The sequence below is a fragment of the Nomascus leucogenys genome, chromosome 9 (assembly GCF_006542625.1).
Source record: "Nomascus leucogenys isolate Asia chromosome 9, Asia_NLE_v1, whole genome shotgun sequence".
Classification (NCBI taxonomy): Eukaryota; Metazoa; Chordata; class Mammalia; order Primates; family Hylobatidae; genus Nomascus; species Nomascus leucogenys.
The window spans coordinates 54,042,450-54,067,266 of NC_044389.1; the positions used below are offsets into that span (position 1 = coordinate 54,042,450).

General features: G+C 40.2%; 1 protein-coding gene and 1 pseudogene across 6 annotated transcripts in view; one reads left to right on the top strand and one right to left on the bottom strand.

Annotated features, from left to right (window-relative positions):
• SLC4A4 (solute carrier family 4 member 4) overlaps nucleotides 1-24,817 on the top strand; it is a 509,200-nt gene that overhangs the window by 219,260 nt on the left and 265,123 nt on the right. The gene's annotated exons all lie outside the window — the stretch shown is intronic.
• On the bottom strand, nucleotides 21,856-23,636 carry LOC105738190 (annotated as a pseudogene).

Sequence of the window (24,817 nt, forward strand, 5' to 3'; positions counted from 1 at the left end):
CAAGTATACAATAAATTATTATTAACTATAGTCATCTTGCTGTACGATAGATCAACAGAACTTACTCATCCTGTCTAACTGAAATTTTGTACCCTTTGAGCAACACCTCCCATTCTTCCCACCCATCCCACCAGCCCTTGGCATCTGCCGTTCTGCTGTCTGCCTCTGTTGAGTATGACTTTTTTTTTTCTTTAAGATTCCACATATAAGTGAGATCAAGCAATATTTTTCTTTGTGCCTGGCTTATTTCACTAAACATAATATCCTCCAGTTCGTCTGTGTTGTCACAAATGACAGGATTTCCTGTTTTTAAAAGGCTGAATAATATTCCATTGGATATTATGTATGTATGTGTGTGTATATATACATATATCCATATATGTATGTATTATATATTTTATCCATTTATACTTGTGTTGATTCCATATGTTGGCTATTGGTGAATAATGTTGCAATGAATATGTGAGTGCAGATATTAATATTTCCCTAAGATAGTAATTTTGTTTCCTTTATACCCAGAAATGGGATTGCTGGATCACGTGGTAGTTCTACATCTGATTTTTTGAGGAACTTCCATTCTGTGTTCTATAATGGCTATCTAATTTATATTCCTATCAACAGTGTACGAGGATTCTCTTTTCTCCAAATCCTTGCCAGTGCTTGTTACCATTTTTTTTTTTTTGAGATGGAATCTTGCTCTGTTGCCCAGGCTAGAGTGCGGTGGCATGATCTTGGCTTACTGCAACCTCTGCCTCCCAGGTTCAAGAGATTCTCCTGCCTCAGCCTCCCCAGTAGCTGGGATTACAGGCACCTGCCATTATGCCCGGCTAATTTCTGTATTTTTGTAGGGATGGGATTTCACCACGTTGGGCAGGCTGTCTTGAACTCCTCACCTCAGGTGATCTGCCCACCTCGGCCTCCCAAAGTGCTGGGATCACAGGCATGAGCCACCCTGCCCGGCCAATCTTTTGTCTTTTGATAATAATCATTCTAACAGGTGTGAAGTAATGTCTTATATTGCATTTCCCTGATGATTAGTGATTTTGAACATTTTCGGATATCTGTTGGTTATTTGTTATGTCTTCTTTTGAGAAATATCTATTCAAGTTCTTTGACCATTTTTTCTTTGGCTATTGAGCTGCATGAATTCCTTATATATTTTAGTTCTTAACCCCATATTAGATATATGGTTTATAAATATTTTCTTTCATTTCATAGGTTGCTTATTTTGCTAATTGTTTCCTTTGCTGTGCAAAAACTTTTTAGTTTGTTGTAGTCCCATGTATTTATTTTTGCTTTTGTTGCTTGTGCTTTTAGTATTATAGCCAAAAAGTTATTGCCAAGATTAATATCAAGGAGTTTTTGTTTTCATCGAGGAGTTTTATGGTTTCAGGGCTTACATTTGTCTTTAAACTATTTCAAGTTAATCTTGTGGGTGGTATAAAACAGGGGTCCAATTTCATTCTTTTTCCCAGCCTGTAGCTTATCTGTACATTCTCTTAATAGGGTCTTTCACAGAGCAAAAGTTTTAAGTTTTGGTGAAGTCTAGTTTACTGATTTTTTTTCTTTTATGGATCATACTTTTTGTGTCATGTCTCAAAACCCTTTACTAAGACCTAGTCCCGACGATTTTTTCTCTGTTATCTTTTAAAAGATTTTTTAGTTTTACATTTAACTCTATAATGTCTTTCAAGTTAATTTTTGTATTAGGTGTGAGGTTTAGGTCAAGGTTTATTTTTAACATTTATTTTCACCTAAATATGGAAATATCTATATGAAAGTGCACAAGTAATAGGTTCTCATAAAGTTATTATGTTGCCCACTTTTTATATTAGATAATGTCTGCTACAGGAAGTGGTCACTGCAAAGAAATAAAAAGGAGAGAATTAATATAAATTTGATACTTTTTTTGAGCAGCTGAATCTTTACATAAGTGAGAGTTAGGAGATTGCAGGCAGAGCAGGTATCCAAGAGGTAGCTCTCTCACCCCAAATTTTGTTTCCCGACTTGCGTTTGCATGCTCTGTACTTCACTTTGAGTTAGACAGTGGATGCTCATCACAAAGCAGATGCTAGACCTTGTGTTTAGCACTGAATATCCTGCAGTGGGCCTGGAGTCACATTCAACGCTCTGCTTAAGGGCTGCAAAGTGGGGTCTGACTCCAACTTTGTATTTAATACAATGCTGAAGAATGATTAGGCAACAAGAGTACGTTTGGTTTTGAAGGAAAGCATAATAATATAAAAGAACACTAGGATGCATGTCAGGAGGCCTGGGATCTAATGCCACATGTGCATTAAGTGAGTTTATGTCCTTCTGCAACTTGGGAAACTAGTATGAGCCCCGGTTTTCTCCTGTGTAAAAAACAAGGGGCCTTGACCCTAGGTAGTCTCTGAAATCTCTTCTAGGTTTAATTACATGGTTCTAAGAAATTTTAAAAATAAAATGGACTCTGGTGTGATCTTCATTTTCTCTTGCTGATTAGAACATAAAACCTTGATATGAGAAGTGATAATTGAAGTTTAATATTGCATTTAAGTGTAACATGTTAGGGAAATTCTCCCTTTGGAATGCATACACAACATGTATTATATTAAGTGTTTAAATGTTTCTAATGCTACAGTGGGTTATTGGCAGAGTCTTCCTCCTTCAAAATAATTTGAGAGATTATAATGCCACACTAAATATAGTGATACATTAGTATTGCCAATGAAATGTGAACTGTGGATTTGTCTTGAACAATACATAGCACTGGTGACTGAGGCAAGGGTCATTTGATCTCTTTTTTCTTTTTTTTTTTTTGGTTTCCCTTTAATTTTCTGAATGAGATGACTATATGATAGAAGTTATTTCTTTTTTACATTTATTTGGGTGACCTCAGTTTTTGTTCATGCATACAAGTTCTGAAAAAGAACATTTACTTCTTTTTAGTGAACCCTGTTAAAAAAAAATCTTGAGAAGTTTGGCTTGAGATTTGAACAGAAAATAAATTAAAAAATGATCTGAGTTCTTAGGAAAGAAAAAGTAGCCATGGCTTTGGTAAAACTAAAAGTAGGTCCTGTGGAAAGCCAGAAAATAATTCATTTGGCCAGTGCAATATAGTTTATGGCAAGTGAACAAGCAACTAACTGAGTTAGGAAAAAGGGCATCCGTAAAGATGAATTTTTTTTTTTTTTTGGGACGGAGTTTCACTCTTGTTGCCCAGGCTGGAGTGCAATGGCATAATCTCAGCTCACTGCAACCTCTGCCTCCTGGGTTCAAGTGATTCTCCTGCTTCAGCCTCCTGAATAGCTGGGATTACAGGCATGCGCCACCACGCCCGGCTAATTTTGTATTTTTAGTAGAGACGGGGTTTCTCCATGTTGGTCAGGCTGGTCATGAACACCTGACATCAGGTGATCCACCCAGCTCGGCCTCCCAGAGTGCTGGGATAACAGGCGTGAGCCACCGCGCCCAGCTGATTTTTTTTTTTTTTTTTTTTTTTAAGACAAGGTATCACTCTATTGTCTAGGCTGGAGTACAGTGGCATGATCAGGGCTCACTGTAGTCTCAACCTCCTGTGCTGAAGAGATCCTTCCATCTCAGCCTCCTGAGTAACTGGGACCACAGGTGTGTGCCACCACATCTGGCTGATTTTTTTTTTTTTTTGAGACAATGTCTCACTATGTTGCCCAGGCTGGTCTCAAATTTCTGGGCTCAAGCGATCCTCCTGCCCTGGCCTCCCAAAGTGCTGAGATTATGCGAATGAGCTCCCATGCTTGCCCAGATTTTTTAACTAGACCAAATACCCTGGGAATCTGTACTAATAAGTGGGACATCTGTGACTGGTGACTGGATTTTTCAAATATGCAACGAAAAAGGGACTATTACATTGAAAGCTGAGGTCTGAAAATGCCGAATAGACTTGGTTAGTAAATTTGATGAGTGAAATTTTATTATGAAAATACCTAATAAGTGTTCTGTCATGCATTTCCAAAAAGGTATGCCATTCTTCATCTTTTATGATCACCCAAAACTGTGATCATTGTAGCAACAATGACCAGAATTCTGCTGATTTGTTTTATATTCTGGAACATCATTAAACCCTTCATTCCCCTATCTCCCTCCTTCCATGATCCTCATTTCTCTTTCATTGCCTTTTGAAGCATTTGAATGAAAACCTGAATTCCATCTTTGTGTGCTCTTTTATGGCGATGTTTTTAGGAATAGGAGGAGAATCTAGGTACAGAGTGTCTGCAATAGCTGAGATGTGTGCATTCCTGACATTTGACCCACGGGGAGCTTCTCTTTCTGGTCAGAGTCACACAGGGTCGCACTAGGTTCGCCTCAGTTGCTTTGAATATCTTGATTTTTGTGGGTGGGGAGCCAACAGAATCTTGGCAGGATAGGGTGTGCAGGCCACTCTTCTCTAATAGGTGCCAAGTCCATAGCCTCGTTACCCCAATTTCCAGAGAAGAAAATGTTAGGCTGTCAGGGGAGTGGTTTTTGAGTCAACATTATTTCTATATCCCCACTTTCTTTCCTTAAGAGTCATGGCACTAGATCACCAGATTGTATCCATTAATAATGTATTGCTATTTACAGAAATGGGAGACCAAATCAGATTGTGTATGAAACTTTGATTACTTTTCCTCTACAACATTTCCACTGGTTTTGCATGTGTTCCAGAGCCTAGGGAACTTCCCTGCAGAGTTCAGTGTAAGCTGATCCCAGGCTGGTCCATGGTGTCATCCTTTCAGACCCAAGTGCTTGATGAGCTTTTTATAGTCCTCTTGCTGCAGATGCCTCCTCCTTTTGCTTCCTTATGCTAAATGAGGAGAGTGAACAATCATCTTACAATTTTCTCAGCAGTCAGCTTTCAGGAATAAACTCATTTTTCCCCCTTTGTCTTGACTTCTAAAGTCTAAACTTCTGTGGGGAACAACCCACAGTGATAAGGGTAGTAAGAGTAATGCTAGGAGTAGTATGATGTCATAGATAAAAATTAGCCTCTATCATTTATATTTCCCAGAATGGAAATAAATGGCTTCTACTTGTAATTTAGACTGGGATGGATCATTTTAGATTTTATACTCTTTGCCAGATTCATTACTACTCCTTTAATGGTAGAAAGACTTGGTTTCTACTTAAAATGTTTTTCATAGAATTTGAGTATAAAAGGAGTTTAAAGGCCAGCTAATCTCTCTCTCATCAAAACAGAATCCTTGCTGTGATTTTTCTGACTGATCATAATTCACACTCCCAGGGCCAGAGAGCCAGTTGCTTTGCCTGGTGGTCCGTTCCATGTGTGGATGGTTTTATTTGCTAAAATGCCTTTCATTACATTGACTCAGAGTTAGCCTTCCTGAGATTTTGACCCTTTGGTCTTAGTTTTGCTCTTGATAATGCAGTTAATCCTTCTTCCACATAATATCCCTTGAAAATTAGAATAAATTGTAACGTCTCTCAGCTTTGGGTGACGTGATGTTTTTATAAGCTATATTGTATTTATTTATCTTCCTTCGAGTCATTGCTAATAATGTTAGATAAAACAGTATATTACTTCTTCAAGGTGATCTTGGCTTACCAGTCAACTCTGTTTTTATATCTTTTTGGCTCTTTGCATTTAAACAAGGATGATGAACTCACCTGTGCACCTTGGTCTTGTAACCATTTTGCTCCCCATTCTTTTCTTTTATATATCTGTATTCTCACATTTTGGGTTCTGCTGATTGTTTTGAGCTTTATGTTGTCCCCTGGTTACCTCTGGTTTACTGATGTTCCCTGATTTAGACACTTTGGGTAACTATGCGCCCACCTACTTCTCTGCCCTCAGTGGGGAATCTGATTAGGCCGTTATTTAGTCATGGAGTAATATTCCTTAGAGTGAGCTTTCCAACTGGTGTCCTGTAGCAGTAGATTACAGATGTGCTGAGAAATTGATCTCCGCAGCTCTTGAGTAGCTGGGCAGACTCTCAGTAGTCTCAGGTGTCAAGTGCCTCAGTGTGACATTCAGATGCCATTATGTGCTCCATGGTGAGCAAAGCCTTAAGTGCTGTGTCAAGGAATCGACATAGAGCACTGATAAGTTAGTAGGGCATAGGGTTAGATATTTGCTTAACTCAAGATAAATGATGCCGTCATTTAGTCAAAAGAGGAAATAAGGCTTTCTTGGCATAACATGTTCTTCGTGAACCTATCCTGATTCCCGGTAACCTCTTAGGTTGAAAGAACTGCTGTGAGTGAGGTGGGTGCTGTCAGTGGTGCTCTGTGTGGTGATTACCCCCACTGGCTCACCTGGGGAGGCTGAGGGCCGATTGCCTGTATTGGTCACAGTCCTCTCATTCGGTGTCTGTAGCCTCAAAAAGATGGGTGGTAGTATTTTAGGCAAGTTTACTGGGGGCTGGGGCTTGATGAAGCATCAGAACCTGGAAGTATGCTGATGTTTAACCCCTGCTTATCTTGCAGGCACAGGCAAGTGGGCAAGTGTTAGGAGAAGTGAAATCAACATCTGGAGCACTGAGAAACCTGACTGTACAATAATAACCAGCTGTAAAACAATTCTCAGAAAACAATTCTCATATTACTCTATGAGGTGTCATTGAAAAGATGCATTTAAAGGAAAAATTAAATATTGTTTTTTTGAACTTGGACTACTGTATTTCAAACTTTGTATTTAGATTAAAACCTCATCTAATCTGTTTGGTACTCTTTTGTTTTCTAGTGAACAATTTTTGTGTAGTGACAAGTGTTAGCTATGTTTATTATGACTTTTCATAACAAAACTTTGAAGCAGGAATTCTCAAATTTAAATGAGCATTGGAATCACTAGGAGGTCTTGTTAAAAATTCAGATTTCTGGCCGGGCGCGGTGGCTCACACCTGTAATCCCAGCACTTTGGGAGGCCGAGGTGGGTGGATCATGAGGTCAGAAGATTGAGACCGTCCTGGCTAACACGGTGAAACCCCGTCTCTACTAAAAAAATACAAAAAATTAGACAGGTGTGGTGGTGGCGGGTGCCTGTAGTCCCAGCTACTAGGGAGGCTGAGGCAGGAGAATGGCGTGAACCTGGGAGGTGGAGCTTTCAGTGAGCTGAGATCGCACCACTGCACTCCATCCTGGGTGACAGAGCGAGACTCCATCTCAAACAAAAAGTTCAGATTTCTGGGCTTCACTCTGAAAGATTTTACATAAGTAAATTGGGGTGGAGCCTGGAAGTGTTTTCTAAAAGCACTCCATGTGGATTCAGCTGGAAGTCATCAGAAGACCAAACGCTTAAAAGCACTGGATGTAAAGGACCATATACCTTTGTACTGATCAGCTGGTGGATACTTAGTTTTGTATTGTCAAAGGACCATTTGCTTTGGAGACTTAGGATTTTTCCCTAGCATGTGTCTCTTCTTGGGCTGTGTTGAAATACAGAAACAACCAACGAAATGGAATTATCACAAGCAGTTTTCTATAACTTTGTGCAAAGTTAGGCCAAACATTACATGTTGTTATGGATTATGAAATTCAGAAAACACTGCCTCATATTTGTGTATAGCTATACCATTAAACAGTATTTTCACTTAGTTTGTCTCTGTTGATCTTTATAACAATCTTGTGTGGTTAGTATTGTTATTTCCAGTTTATGAATGAGAAACTTTAAGGTTACAAGTAAATGGTAGAAGTGTTACTCTAACCTTTATTATTACTACTTCAAAATTAGGCAGGTTTTATTATGTGCCAGGCACTATGTTGCACATTCTGAAATTCATTCTCTCTCTGAATCTTTATAAAACACTGTGAGGTAAATGTTATTATTATTTTTATAATTATTACGAGTTTTTTTTTTTTAACTTGGCTCTTGATGAGGTTAAGTAACAGTAACTTCTTGAGGTCATGCCTTTAGTCAATGGCAGAGCCAAGACTTTAGCCAGGTTCGTCTGACACTGGAGTTCATGCTTTCACTCTGGGTATTGTTAAGGCAGATTGCCTGGCCTGATTATAGTCTTCTAATTAGATGTCTGTGTCCTAAGAAGGATGAATGGTAGTCTTTCTAGGCAAGTTACCAGTACACATTATACGTTATAGCAGGCTGCCAGTATACATTATATAAAGCCATGCTATACAACTCATTCTAGAAAGAACAGAAAGCAACAGGAAGAAAGATATAATAGGAGGGAAAGCAGACATTCAAAGTATAAAGATTAAAATGAAATACAATTGTGCATTTTTAGAAAACTTGATAAAAATAGCATTTCACACTCTTCAGAAGTACAGAGTGGGAAAGGCATAAGTTGTGATCTGCATACATTCTGATAATGTTAGCCATTCTTCTTGAAGAAGCAGTAGGATTGGCCTGTGTTTTATAGGCTTTTGAGTGTTGTTTGGTGTTTCGTTTATGGGCTCATTTTTCCATTACTAATACCAGCTGGCATTTGACCTTTCATACTCATGCCTTTGGCAGTATAGTCTTTTTTTTTTTTTTTTGAAACGGAGTTTCGCTGTCGCCCAGGCTGGAGTGCAGTGGCGCGATCTCCGCTCACTGCAGGCTCCGCCCCCCAGGGTTCACGCCATTCTCCTGCCTCAGCCTCCGAAGTAGCTGGGACTACAGGCGCCCGCCACCTCGCCCGGCTAATTGTTTTTTGTATTTTTAGTAGAGACGGGGTTTCACCGTGTCAGCCAGGATGGTCTCGATCTCCTGACCTCGTGATCTGCCCGCCTCGGCCTCCCAAAGTGCTGGGATTACAGGTGTGAGCCACCGCGCCCGGCTGGCAGTATAGTCTTTCTATCTTCAGTGTACAGTATGGCCTTTGTGTTTTAAATCAGAAATTTATTTTAATCAAATACATCTTGTAATGTTGTGCTAGTGCTTTTCCCTCATTGACAGTAAAGTCTCATTGATGCTGTATTTACTCTGGGTTTTTTTACGTAAGTTCAAAATGAAAAATTTTGATTCTGGTGGTTCTGGTTGTAGTCCAATGATTACTCTCAACACAAAAGAAATAACAAAATGTTAATTCATTTTCCCCTGAAGCTGACTCTGGACTAGAAGTCAAAACAAAATATTTTCTATTAACTAATTTCATGAGAATTCAATATGAATAAATGACTTGGCACTATCTTTTTTTTTTTTTAATCCCAAGTTGAGCTTTTTTCATGACTTCATATCATCTACCACTGATGGTGATGACAGTTCCCAGGAGTTAATATGTTACCTTATCCTGATATCTTTCAATTGACATCTTGAATGATCAGAATGATCTTTCAGTCATTTTTAAATCTCTATCCTCCGAGATGCATTTGTCAGCTGTCCATATTCATTTAACTTCTAATACTTACAATTGCATTTTAATATCACTTGTTTCTGGTAGTCTAGGGGAGGCTGTGTCAGAAAGGGGTAGCATGCAGAATGGCCTTTCACCTAAATGGATTCTATCTTGCATTCTAAAGCCATGAGTGACGGATCTGGGATATGTAAGTTTAGGCCTATGTTTTCTAAGTGCTTTTCCTTCAGAGAGATTCCCTGAAAATGTCAGAGCACCTGCTTTTTGATAGAGACAGTCTATGCAGCACTTGATGGTCTGGCCTGAAATCAAGGAGTCAGAGAACAAATGTAGGGTAGGGGATTTTTTTTTTTTTTTTTACAGAGTTTCACACTGCCGCCCAGCCTGGAGTGCAGTGGTATGATCTGGGCTCACTGCAAACTCCACCTACTGGGTTCAAACGATTCTCCTGCCTCAGCCTCCCGAGTAGTTGGGATTACAGGTGTGTGCCACCATGCCTGGCTAATTTTTGTGTTTTTAGTAGAGACGAGGTTTCACCATGTTGGCCAGGCTGGTTTTGTACTCCTGACCTCAGGTGATCCACCCACCTTGGCCTCCCATTGTGCTGAGATTACAGGCATGAACCACTGTGCCTGGCGTAGGGTAGGGTCTTTAGAAGGGCTTTGAAGGGTGTTGTGAGCCATCAGGCCAGTATCCTCATTTGAGACATTTTGTGTAGTTCAGCTATTTATTCAGTTAAAAAAATCTCCATGGAAATGATATGTAGAAGTCTGGTGGTATTTCTCTCATTCCATCTTATGAGTTAAAAAAATCAACCCTAATTCTGATTTTTTTCTTTTTTTTTTGTATGATTGGAATCAAAATATGCATAACCTTTGTATCTTTCAGCAAAATGCAGACTGGTTCTTGACTTTCAGGTGGGCTGCTGGAATTACATTCTAGGTTCTCAGACTTTAGGGACTTAAGCTGAGGCCTGGGCTGACCTTGGGAATGTGCTTTGTTATACCTCTGGGAGTAGCACTGAGCAAAGCAGGTGTGGGAGCCAGGATTCCAGTACAGGCAGGAGGGAGTAAATAATTAGGTTAGATAAGAAATTATTTGCCTTCCTTTCAGCAGGTGGACAAGCTAACAAGGAAAACATAAGAAAGGAAATAAAGCTCATGTAAAGAGGGAAAAGGCCAATAATAGAATCACTTAAAACTTTTTATTGAAGAAAATAGGATTCCCTTGCACTCTTGTTTGAAATGTGTTTTGGATATGCATTGTTTTATATCGGATTTGGATATAGAATTATGACATTGTCCAGCCATAACAACTACTTTGTTAATTACAACTAGTTAGTGGATACCTACTGGTACTGCACTGTAAGTAGTACCAACATATTCTAAATATTCTTATATAAGAACTAAAATGTTATTATGCAAGAGAAATTCCCTGCTTCCAAGGAGTTTTATAATCTAGCAGAGAGAAAACGTGCATCCAACACAAGTTGAGAACACTTGCAAAGTAACATATCAATAAGTGGAAAAAAAAACATAGTGCAAATGGAAGTATTGAGTGATTAAGAGAGTGATGCCAAAGATATGGGGCTGGCTGAGGGAGGATCTGAATTTTGAATTGGATAATGAAGGAGGAGAGAAACAAATTGGCAGACAGAGATGAGGAAGAAAGATATATGTGAGGACATAGGTTTGGAAGTGAAGCAAGTCACATTTGACATGTTAGTGACAATAAGCAAGACAACAAGCACACAGGCTAGGACAAGGTGGAACTTCCATGGCCGTGGATAATTTGGGATGAATTTGATTATTGATCTGATTCAAGGGACAATAGGAAAGTGTCATTGATTCTTGAGTACATGCAATGTGCTGAAAATGACAGATATTGGTAATTATTTAGGCAGCAACATCTAGGATAGGTTGGAGTAGTGGAGCTAAGGATGGAGAAAGTATTAGGGAGCTGCTCTGTAACCTAGATTTAAAGTAGCGAAGGTTTAGAGGAGGGCTTTGGGAAAGTCTGCTGGGTTAGGAAAAAAAATGAGCTCAGTTTTTGAGATACTACTTTTCAGATGTCAGCAGTCATATCCTGAGATGACCGGTCAGTTACTAGACAGGATTACAGTTTGAGAGCTCAAGTCTTGGCCATTGACTTTGGAGGCATTTGTGCAAGGTGATAGTTCAGTAATGCATGTGGAATATATATCATGGTGGTGACTATTGAGGGAGAAATGCAGAAAGCTGAGTTTGGAACCTTAGGAGCAGCCGCCAGCCAAGGGGGTGGAGGCAGGCAAAAAGAATAGTCAGCAAATGAGACGAAGAGGTAGTAGAAGAACACAGAGAACACCCAGGGAAACCATGCGAGGAGAGAATTTCAACAGTGCTAACTGAAGCATAGAGGTCAAGGGGATTGAAGACTTGAGAAAGACTTATTCGACTTCTCAAGGGAAAGGTCTTTGGAGACTTAGTAAAATTTGTTTCTAGTGAAGTTTCAGTGCAAAAGTGCATCAGGGATTTTCTAGGTACTCTGCATGACAAGGGGATTAATGTTTAATAAATAAATCCCTTCCGTAATTGCTTTAGCACATACGACTGGGTATCTGGGTCTTCAGTATTTCAAGGGAAATGGTGAGGTCACTCCAGAAAGGAATTGAGGTTAGATTTCTCATATTATACAAACCCATCAGGTGATTTTTATATTGTGTGGGAGAGAAACTCTCAGAGCTAAACTATTGGGCCTATTTAGATTCACAAGATCCTAGTGGCTCTGGGAAAAATCTTTGGGAAAATGTAAAACCTGAGCAGTGTTAGAAAGCCTATTCTTTGGTCCTGTTATTTGGTTTATGTTAATGAATTAGCTTGGAGTATTTGTCAGAGATGTTGAGTTGTGGAAAATAATAAAAATCAGATTAAAATTTACCAAAATAATTAATATCAATTTACATGGAAGTGGAGGCACCAAAGAATTTTGGTCAAGACAGAATCAGAGCTCCAGATTTAATGACTTACAGTTCATGCCAAAAGAACAGAGCCATTTTGTAAGAAACAACAGTCTAGTTGAATAAATGGAGGTGATAAGTTAGATATGGTGAAGAACTCAAATTTTAAAAGGCAGGAGACACTTTCTCATGACTTAAGAAGAGAAATTTGTATTAAGAGATATACCTAATGCTAAATGACGAGTTAATGGGTGCAACACGCCAGCATGGCACTGTATACATATGTAACAAACTTGCACGTTGTTCACATGTACCCTAAAACTTAAAGTATAATAATAATAAAATAAAAAAGTTAGTTATAATGTGAGATCTGAAATGATAGTAATAAGATATTCATAACTGTGGCCATTAAAATCCATTGACCTATAGATTTTTTTGTTCATGCATGATTTTTTTTTTGAGACAGGGTCTTACTCTGCCACCCAGGCTGGAGTGCAGTGGCAAAATCATAGCTCACTGTAGCCTGGAACTCCTGGGCTCAAGCAATCCACTCGTCTCAGCCTCCTGATTAGCTAGGACTATAGGCATACACCACCACAGCTGGCTAAACTTTTGTCTATAGTGAAAAGGGAAAATACGTCTTAGTTTTATGGTAAAATAGTGTTGCCCTCATAAGCACCCCAAAAGGGTCCTCAGCCCACACTCCAAGAACTGATGCCTTAATACTATGCAATTCTCAAGTTGTTATTACTAATAAATTAAAAAATTAAAATTCTCTTTGCTATATTTTTTAAAAGAGTGAAAATGTACTTTACAATTCTATATTACTTTACTATCAAATTATGAATGGGTTATTACCAATGTTGTACTTAGAATTTCTTTTCCTCTCCTAGTTTTTATTTCTGTGGGTATAGTTGGTGTATCTATTTATGGGTTATGTGAGATATTTTGATACAGGCGTACAATGCATAATAATCACATCGGGGTAAATGAGGTATCCATCACCTCAAGCTTTTATCCTTTCTTTGTGTTACAAACAATCCAGTCATACTCTTTTAGTTATTTTAAAATGTCCAATAAATTATTGTTGACTATAAAAAAAGAAGAGAAATTTGTAGAAAGAAACCAAACTTCTAAATTTATCTTCGATTCAACTAATTAGCAGTAGTCTCAATTATAAAACCTGAATCTATAGTATGATCTAACTTAGGTGTAATTAGATGAAAATGTAGTACTTTTCTGGTGAGTTAAATATGTGATTTTTGATTTATAATCACATCACAACAAACTGGTTGGGAAAGAATGAAGGTAAAGAAGAGATTAAATTTTATTTTGGCCTTTAGCTCAGTTTTATTTTCAGATAGTAGTTTCCTAGTTATAGCAAAACTACTTAGCCCGTCCTTAGTTCTAGGAACTAAGTTCTAGGAAGTAAGGAGGGACTAAGTACAGTTTTGGCATAATTGAGGGTGTGACTTTAATGTTTCTATAGATTTTCATATCTCTGCAATAAAACATGAATTGCTTATGCTGTTTCTCTGATATAAAATACAGAGTTTTCCAATGCTCTATAAAATGTAATTTAGATAGACGAACATGAAACTATTCGTAAGCTTGGATTGCCTGGGATTCTGAAATTTTTCTGGTTATTTATTCAAATTGATACCTGACTATGATATTCACAACATTTCTTGATTTTCCCAACAGCTGCTATAAAATATACAATGTATATTGAATTGAAATAATAAATAGGTGGGAAAAAATGAGAGGAAAAAAGGTACAAACAAAAGAGGAAAGAACAAATGTAAATCATTGAATAGTTATGATCACATAGTGTATGTCTCACTTTTTTTTTTTTTTTTTTGAGACAGAGTCTCACTCTGTTGCCCAGGCTGGAGTGCAGTGGTGCGATTTCGGCTCACTGCAACCTCTGCCCTCCGAGTTCAAGCGATTCTCCTGCCTCAGCCTCCTGAGTAGCTGGGATTACAGGCACCTGCCACTGCACCCGGCTAATTTTTTGTATTTTTAGTATAAATGGGGTTTCACCATCTTGGCCAGGCTGGTCTTGAACTCCTGACCTTGTGACCCACCTGCTTCGGCCTCCCAAAGTGCTGGGATTACAGGCATGAGCCACTGCACCCGGCCTCAATTTTGTTTTTAAGATTTCTACTTGCCAAGGCAAAATATGACACTTGACTACTTACTTGATTAATACAGACCACAACTTAAAAACAAATCATTTGCTTAGGAGAAACACAAGTATTACCAACATAAAATCCAGAAGGAGGCTGGGTGCGGTGGCTCACACCTGTCATCCCAGCACTTTGGGAGGCCGAGCCAGGTGGATCACCTGAGGTCAGGAGTTCAAGACCAGCCTGGCCAACATGTGAAACCCAGTCTCTACTAAAAATACAAAAATTAGCTGGGTGTGATGGTGCACACCTGTAGTCCCAGCTACTTGGGAGGCTGAGGCATGAGAATTGCTTGAACCTGGGAGGCGGAGGTTGCAATGAGCCAAGATCACACCACTGCACTCCAGCCTGGGTGACTCTGTCTAAAAAAAAAAAAAAATCCAGAAAGAAATAAAGAAGACTTTGTATAATGCAATTAATGACACCTTAACAACATCTTGATTAGAGAATAGTCAAGTTTCCCAAATTCCACTGAGCTGGTTTCATGAGTTGGTAGACTGATGGTATCACATAAAAAGTCCTGCAAGGTCAATTCAGTAGTGGGGCTTCAGGTCCAGTTAGATAATTCTTTTAGAACTTAAGTTTGGGATAACTATTTTTCTTTCCACCTCATGTGTTTTGAACTTTCAGGACATATATTACAACTTATAACGTATCCCTGTCACTCTTAGTCTGAGCGTTCATACTGAAAGCACGCACTGTGTGAGCTGTCATCTCACTGTGAATCAGCAGGAAGGGTAAGCTTTCATAACATCAGTGAAGGATGAGGTAATTATTACGCAATCGGTTTTTGGAATACATGATAAAGAAATTCTGAGAAAAAAGTGAAGATCTTCAGTTCCCTAATGGATACAAAGGAGAACTTAACCTTACAAAAATGTCCAGGAAGAGTTTGTATGTTCCCCTAAAAATGGAAGCATGTTAGTAACTACCTTCAATTTTTTCTGGAATGAGGGGACAATTCCAAAAATAAACTGAATAAAATAAGCAGTAAGATTTCTTTGAATTTAAGGGAGAAGAGCGTTCTCCCAGTTAAGAAAGGTGTCTTCTGTGAAGCTGCCTAGGGCTACAGTCAAACAGATTCCCACTGACAGGTGTGGAACTTGTCTTCACTCTACAGAATGGCCTGTTCATTGTATTTTCCTTGGCATGTGATTCAGGTTGTTGGAGACCTTGGTAAACTCATCATATTAGATCATGGGTTGATGTAAGTTCATGTTTGGATGTTTTAAAATTGGTTGGAACCTGGCTTGGGGAAGAATGTATGTCTACAACTGGCCCTGAAAGAGATTAAACATGTTTGAAATGTTTTTTTAATGGCAGTGGAGTGGGTAGTAATATTTCTTTTGCTGTGAGCTAGCAAGTATGCCTGTTAGGAAAGCATTCCCAAACTCATGATGAATCAAAGACTGATTAACTGTACTTTAAGTACGGCATCTGGAAATTGCTTGTGAGAGAGATTTTGCCATTAATTACAGAAGACACATATGCCACTGTATTTGGGACCAAAGACGGGGATAACCCTTTACCAAACTGATTTCTTCTTTATTGTGGGTCCTCTTTTAATGTAAACTTTAGGACTTGCTGCTTCAAAAGTAGTTGGCTTTCTTCTGCTAGTGATATGTAAAGAATGAATGGTGCCCATAATTGTTATAAATATAATATGCAGAGTTATATTTAATTTATAACATAAATCACCAGTCAAAAAGACAGTTTAGTTTTTTCCTATGACAAAAATCCAGTCTTAGTAAAACAAATGATTTACAACTCATTGCTTTTCTGAGACTAGTATTTACTGTGCTATAATTTCAGGCATTTAGGTTTGTTGAAGGCATAAGGTATACTTTTTTAGATGTTAAATTTTTAGATTTGGTTGATTGGGGGAAATTAACAATTTCAATGTTTGAAGTGGTAAACAGCTCATTTCTGTAGGGAGTGATAATTGGGAATGTAGATCATTGGAGATGGACTGAATTTAGGGACATCATGGTTGTAGATGTGGATTTAGGAGTTATCTGCTTAGATTTCGAGTCTTTTCCCATGATACTCTAACACACAGGAACGGAACTGTTGCTGTATCTCTCTGTATTTATAAATGGTGAGGAATTATCTCTTGAGCTGAGGGGATAGATTAGACCCTGGAGCTGCAAACCCTAGGTGTATATCCAGCAACCCCTGGCCTGGTACTTTCATTGTGGGATGTATAGATCCTTTTAAATACCAACAGAAGAAATTTTCAGAGGTTTTACCTTGATTTTCCTAAAAGAGGAAGCAATCAAAGAACTGAATTCCTTTTCATAATTCTTCAAAATTGATTGGAGAAGAAAATTGCCTTTTCTCTCCTGCCTTTTCATTTTGGGGAACCCTTAATGATGTCACTTATTTTAAATCAAAGATGCTTATTTATTGCAGCATCTGCTCAGTCCTCCATTTCTTCCTCTCCTCTCCTCTCCTCTCCTCTCCTCTCCTCTCCTCTCCTCTCCTCTCCTCTCCTCTTCTTTTCTTTTCTTTCTTTTTTTTTTTTAGATGGAGTCTCGCTCTGTCACCCAGGCTGGAGTGCAATGGTGTGATCTCGGTTCACTGCAACCTCCGCCTTCCGGGCTCAAGTGATTCTCCTGCCTCAGCCTCCAGAGTAGCTGGGATTATAGACATGCACCGCCATGCCTGGCTAATTTTTGTATTTTTAGTAGAGACATGGGTTTCAACCATGTCGGCCAGGCTGGTCTTGAACTCATGTCCTCACATGATCCGCCAGCCTTGGCCTCCCAAAGTGGTGGGATTACAGTCGTGAACCACCGTGCCTGGCCTCAGTCCTCCATTTCTAAGGCATTGTATCATTCAGTGGTTGTTTAATAACCTTAGACAAAATCTAAGGTTTAACAACCACTGAATGATACAATGGTTCAAGAATACAGTGATACAGTGGTCCAAGAATTGAAACAACTTTTTTTAACCTGTTTTTTTTCATTTTCTTTCTTTTATACCTTATACAAATAAAATATGACTGTGTATTTATTTTCATAGTTTAAACAATATGGAAAATAAAAAACTATATGATACAGAGCATAAATAATGGAGCAGAAAGTGAGTCTCTCTTCAACCATTTGCCCTGAGCCTAATGAAGAGTTATTCGTCTACTCTCTTCTCTTTGGATTTACATGCATTTAAATGTACATGTAGAAAGACACTAACCTGTGTTTTGCAATAGATATAATTATAAATTGACTTGTCTCACGTATAATGATCAATAAACTGTTAACCTGAAAATTCACTTTGTACCTCTTAATGGCATGCAGCATTTCTATGTTAAAAGAAACATCTGGAAAAATAGCAAAACTCTACATTCCTGAAGTTTATTTTTATTCAGAGTTGGGTGTATTTTTTTTTTTGGGGGGGGACCATTAGTACTTTTATACATGGTAGACTAAATTATAATGTTTTAAAAATTGAAAGGTATTTGGGGAGATGGAAATATGATTTGATGATTGCTACTAATTATAGGTGTTGTATCCTTAATATTTTCTTAATTTAAAAAAGTGGTTAACTTATGTGTGTTTGGCATATTTTTGAGTTGATAATCTCAAATAATTCTTCACTTATTACACATACTTGAAAATCTGCTCTCTCAGTTTTTCAAGTTAAAAGTATTCTGTCCTTGTAGATCTGTCATTTCACAGACTTATCTGTTTGCCTTGTTGGCTAGGTAATAGAAAATAAAGGGCAGAACATAAGAAATTATCCTTCATTGGATATTAGTTCGTTCTCTCATCTGGATTTTAAAGTATTATTGGAAAAAAAATCCTCTAATCTTCTGTTAAAGATAAGTTCTTACAATGTATAGGTTGTTTGTAGGACTGAGAAGTATTGGAAATATGTCTTGGCTCGACTAGTTGGCCACCCTTGAGAGCCAGTAATACTAAGTGGCTAAGCTTAGTTGCACCCAGAGGCAAGAGACATTCTGAGGTTTCCCATGTATTGGGAGGAGGCCCAAGACAAAGAGGTCCTTGTAAAACTCAGCTAGAGACTTGGCTGTGGGACAGAGTCCTAGAAGAATCTGCATTAACTGTGCCCTGCCCAGAGGCATGCTGCTACAGCCTTTGTGCTGGGAACCACCAGCATCATGGAATGAGTTTGCTTCTCCAGGTAGACACTCTGAGCTTCTTTTGCTTACTGACCCTGTTACTACCCCTGAGCGCTGCAGCTGCCGTGTAGCATCACACACCTTCTCTGCGAAGTCATATTACACTGAGATTGTTAGAAACTGTCCATTACTGGGTATATACCCAAAGGACTATAAATCATGCTGCTATAAAGACACATGCATGCGTATGTTTACTGCGGCACTATTCACAATAGCAAAGACTTGGAACCAACCCAAGTGTCCAACAACGATAGACTGGATTAAGAAAATGTGGCACATATACACCATGGAATACTATGCAGCCATAAAAATGATGAGTTCATGTCCTTTGTAGGGACATGGATGAAACTGGAAACCATCATTCTCAGTAAAGTATCGCAAGGACAAAAAACCAAACACCGCATGTTCTCACTCATAGGTGGGAATTGAACAATGAGAACCCACGGACACAGGAAGGGGAACATCACACACCGGGGACTGTTGTGAGGTGGGGGGAGCGGGGAGAGACAGTATTAGGAGATATACCTAATGCTAAATGACGAGTTAATGGATGCAGCACACTAACATGGCACATGGATACATATGTAACAAACCTGCACATTGTGCACATGTACCCTAAAACTTAAAGAATAAAAAAAAAAAGAAACTGTCCCTTCTTTGTTTTCATGTGTGTGGTTGTTGCTATAGAAGATAATTACTTATCCTTACATCTACCTTTCTGGCTTGATACACACACACACACACACACACGCACACACACTCTTTGGCAAAAGAAATGAATGTATTGGTGAATCTTTTTTTTTTTTTTTTTTTTTTTTTTTGAGACAGAATCTAGCTCTGTCGCCCAGGCTGGAGTGCAGTGGCGTGATATTGGCTCATTGCAACCTCTGCCTCCCAGGTTCAAGTGATTCTCCTGCCTCGGCCTCCTGAGTAGCTGGGAATACAGGGATGTGCCACCACCCCTGGCTAATTTTTGTATTTTTAGTAGAGACAGGGTTTCACCATGTTGGTTGGGCTGATCTAGAACTCCTGACCTCAGGTGATCTGCCTGCCTCAGCCTCCCAAAGTGCTGGGATTATAAGCTTGAGCCACCATGCCCAGCCAGCATTGGTGAATCTTACGTATAATTTTAAAATTAACCAATACATCCATTTCTTTTGGCAAAGTATAAAAAGCACAGGATTTGAATTTAGAAGACCTTGGTTCAAGTTCTGCTTCTGCCACTTAATAGTACTGTGACCTTTCTGAGGCTCTGTTTCCATTTTCATTCCCCATCTTGGTTGAGGCTTGTGAGCTTCAAATGAGATAATATATTTAAAAGCATTTTGTGAACCATAAACTGCCACACAAATGTTGATTATTGTTATTATTTTACATTTAATCTCACTGGTACAATAAAAAGTTAGTAATAAATGCCCACGAGTTGTCTTAATTCTAGAGAAGACATTTGAACTAATATACCCAGCTTGGGTCATCAAAAGGCATATTTATATAAGGGTTACTGCTAAGCAGTGACAATCACAGGTGTGCTAATTTCATACTGGGATCTGCAAGCAGCCTTAGGTGGAGAAAGGAGGAGGCACAGAACAGAGATAAATAAAGGCTTAGTTTCTACACAGCCTTGTGAAAGACTAGTGTTTTAAGCGTTGAGTTCAACCCTTAAGGTTGATGGTGTTTTATAGTTTATACTGATGCTTAAAGAGTAAAATTTATCAATTTTTAAAAGAATAGTTTTATGGGTCACCAAATATATAAATACGGTCAAATGTGTATTCCACACTTTTCAGAGAAATTATGTAGCTCTTCTGGTAACAAGAGAGTCCTTTGCTTACACAGTCAACAACATAGGAAAAGAGATTCAGTTTTCCTATGGCAAGTTTCACATCCTGGAAAATGTTTTATCAGTTGGATGCTGGGGCCATCTCTAGGTTAGAAAATGTCAACAGGAAGTAGTTCAGGTTCAGATATGGGTAGGATCTGTGCTTCCTAGTTTGGAGAAGGGTTTCTGATGATGAGTTGGGACTTGGTTTTCATTCTTCTGGCCTCGTACATGAGTGGCCAGTTTCATTTCTTTGCTTGGCTCTATCTTCAATTTATGTGCTCGTTCTTTCCGTTGGAAACTCCTTTAACTCTTCTGCTGAAAATGTTCTCTAGGTCCAACTTTAGGGAAATCTTAGCAAATTTTATTTATTATTCTAGCTATTATGTTTATTTTCATAACAGCTTTTCTGAAGGAGGACATCTAACACATCTAGGTGTTCATAATGTGAGCCTCATTTGAATTTCAGAGAAAAGTTTTATCTTGAGTTTGAATGAACTGTGGAATTAGCTGAGTTAAGAGACTCTCATTTTTGCTATCCACGAGGCAGAAAAGTGGTGTCAAGGATATATGACTTCAGCCAATTGACTACTGACCAGTCTTTCTATTGTTTAGGCCATAGGAAATAGGGCATTTGGAGACAGGTGCTAAGGAAATGAGTAGCACTTTTTTGTGTGTGTTGTTGGAGGAACCACTGTACGCCCTAGAATAGTTTATTAAGACCTTACTGCTTATGTAATTGAAGAGATACGGATTGAGCTACAGGTACCTGGTCAGACATTGAGAGACCTGTACCTGGTCTCAGGTTGCTCTGTGTAGAGCTTCCCCAGGCTGTTGGGAGCTGGGAGACTGCTTGGCCTGGACAGGACTCAGAATAAGAAGCATGGTACCTCCTATAAGCCTCCGAGTAGGCTGTGGGCTTCAAGATGGCTCTCAGGATGATCAGAGAGGTCAGGAGTGTAGGCTTAAGCCAGGGCCCAGGGCCAACATTCTCTGAGATGAGTCAAGCCCCAACCCTCTCTGGGGTTTCCAGAACAAAGGCTGGATATGAGGAGCCAGCATTGTGGAGAGGGCAGGAGGCATGTCTCTAGGCATTGCTAGAACTGAGGGAGATTGTCAGAGTGGCTGGGGTAATGTTTGTATAATCTGTGGCAGTTGGTCCTTCCTGCATGACAGTGGGAGGTTGAATGTCCCTTATGGGAGAGTCATGCACCATGGCTGGGCTGGAGCAGCCAGCCAGAGGGCGTTGGGGCAGTGGCTCTGCTGGGGTGACCAAAGTAGGCAAGGAAGGCCACTTGTTGTGCACACCCCATTTTGATCAACTGCTTTCATGCAGGATGAGGCTGGGATAGGATCATTTCTAAGGTCTAGGTATTGATATTATCTTAATTCTTTAGTCTGGAAGAACTTGATGAGCGGGCAGGAGGATGATAAGAATTTCCTTAATCAAACCCATTTTTCATGTCTCCTAGGGCTACCCCTTCATCTGCACATCTCCAGAGAATAACCTGACTGCTCTCACTTCTCCAGCTTTTCTCACAAGGCAGTTGTTACTGGACTGCTGAGGGAAGTGGAAGGGAGGCCTGGGAGGAGGCTTTGATGGTGGCACCCAATCTACAGGGTCTGGAGTCAGGGTGAAGGAGGTCAGGGACTAGCGGCTGCCATAGCATGGGCACATGGCCAGGCTAATGATGAGCAGCATGGCCAGGAAGAAGGTGGCTGTGAGCTGCGGCCACAGCAAGACTGCTGAGAGCACGGCATTGACCACCAGTGAGCAGGACACAACCAAGAGGCATAGGATGCTGCTGCTGTGCTTCATGACAGCGGACATGACATGAGCAGTCCATTTAGCCCTGGCTCAGCACCCCAAGTTCTGCCCATGCTGACAAGCCTTCCAGGAGGCCTGGGCCGGGGCCACTAGTGGCATGCAGATCTAGATTCAGGAGCACACCAAAGGTGTAGAGGAAGACATTCTGAAGTGCCGGGGGCAGCTGCCGTCTCTTCATGAGCAGCGCTGTATGCAGTGCCGACAGGCTTGAGATGAGGCAGTCCAGGATGAGGAGCAGCAGGCCCAGCGGAGTGATATGTAGGGGCATGGGGCTGGCAGCAGCTTCTGCAGGGAGCCCGGGAAGTGTGTTCCCAAGGTCTTACAGGCCATCTGGTGGATAGCAGGCCCCCACAGCCATCAGCAGCAGCAGTGCTAACCCCTGAGGTGCAGAGAAGCAGTGCTGGAGGCAGAGACAGTGGAACAGCAATCTTGAGATTGCTCAGCACATGGTAGGTGCTGGGGTCCATGTCACGCTGAAGATAGATCACCAGGTTGTTGTTAGTGCCATAGATCAGGGCTGATAGTGTGAAGGGAGCAGCTTAGTGCCAGAGTGGGGGCCCCCTACAGCCTTGCTTGCCAGGCCACTAGAAGGGAGAAGGTGCTTAACAGTAGCTTGGTCAACTCAGCTCCACAGCTGAGGAGGGCTGGAAGGGCACCTGGCTGTCCACATGGCACAGTGCCAGCATGGGGGATGGGCACCATACGTGGCAGTGGATAGAAGCAGCATCAAGGTCCACTACACTCATACCCACACCAGACCTTGGGTGGCTGGTGTAGTTAGCAAGGGGAATGGGATTGCAACACATTTACGGGAAATCAAGTTATGGAGCCACCTCCCAGTAGGGAGGAGCCGTGGAACATTGCCAGAGAGGATACTGAGGATCAGAGTCATCTGCCAACTCCATAGTCAGGGCTTGAAGAGTAAGGGGCTGGTGGGCCTTGAAGCCACAGTCTTGGGGCCAGTCTGACGGAGTTAGGAGAGGGAAGAAGGAATCCAGGGTACAGGCTGACAAGGCCCTGTGCACACTCTGCAGGAAGGGAGGCAAGGATAAAGGCGGCACGAAAGTTGGAGAAAAAATGGATGACAGCCAGGGAATCCAGACAGTGTCTCTACCTGCAGCCCTCAGCTCCTTATTCTGCCTCCCTCATAGCATCTAGAGCTATTCGGGCCCTTGCATAGTGACTGCAAATAGTCAGTCCTTCAATGTCATCTCCATTTTGGGCACAGCATAGCCTGAGCTGCACAGATTGCCAGCGCAGGTGCCCCTTAGAAAGCCCAATACTGCTGATGTCTTCAGTTTGGCCATCACAGCCAGCCAGGAATCCCTTGAGGAATGGGGAGGACAACAGCAAGCCATCCCAGCCACCTCTGCTGTTGACTTCGTCTTCCATGTGCCGCTGCAGGCAATCCAGCTGGTTCTCGAGAAATGCCAGGTCCTTAAACTTAGGCAGAGAATCCTTGTCATCTGTCATCTTCCCTGCCAAACTTCTGAAGAGCACTTTCTATAAGTCAAAAGTAAGACAGTCTTAGTTTTGTTCTCTATATTTGATGTTTGGTGCACTACAAAAGATGGCATAGCTTAGTAGGATGTTATTTCAGTTGCAAGGTAGGAAGGGCATTGATAATTGTAGAAATGGGGAGGGGGTACATATATGAGTCTGAGGCTGTATATTTAGTCTTCTGAGCTTTGGAAATAGAGATGATTTTTTTTCAGTCTTAGCAAAGGAAATATTTTAAAATTTCAGAAACAATCAGGCTATTAATAAAGTATGTTTAAGTGGTAGAAAGAGCAATGCACTAAGAATAATGATTTTTTAAAAATCTTGATTCTGCTGGTAACTTGCTGAGCCTGGACAAGTCCCTTAATGTTTCTGAACCTCTGTCTTCTTACTTATAAAATGATATTTCTATATAACTTAAAAGGTCCCTTCCAGACCTAAAATTCTGTGACTTTGATTTTTCTCTTTGGTCATAATGATTCTTTGCTTACTTCCACAGAGTATGAAGGTAACAGGTATCCCTTATCAAAGAAAATTACCTTTAAAAGTATAAAGCAGCAAACTGTGTTGCAAAGGGAAGGTATGGAAATGAGCTGTGAATCTTGAACCTAATGGGGTTGCCTGTAGCTCATTCTCTTTGATGTGCGCTACCTGCAGTGTTCACTCCTGGTGTGCTGTGATCCTGGAAGAGAGGCACTCGGTCTTGAATGTGTAGTTTTTGACAGCCTGTTTCTAGATGGGACACACATCTAGACACACATCATTTCAGTTGGTGACCTTCAAGGGCAATGATGCCCCAGCCTTCGATGTGTAACTCTTAGGTAACGCTAAAATTGGAACTTGGCAACCATATAGGAAAAGAGGATAATGTCATGTTAGGCCTAAATAGGGTATTTTGGGAATGGAAAACATCAAAGTCTATACTCTACCCAAGTATAGATTTTGGTAAATGGATTTTAGACAGATTGTTTTTCAAGCTCCGTTATGTTTCCTTAGCCTTTTTCACTTTTTGTAGTAATCACTTTTTTTCTGATGTTTACAATATTCTATTATAAATGGGGCTTACCATCTGCCATTAAGGAAAGTATAAAAATCAGGCTGTGCCAGTCTTTTTCTGTCAGTAAAGTAATTTCCATCAGACCTCATTTTCCTCT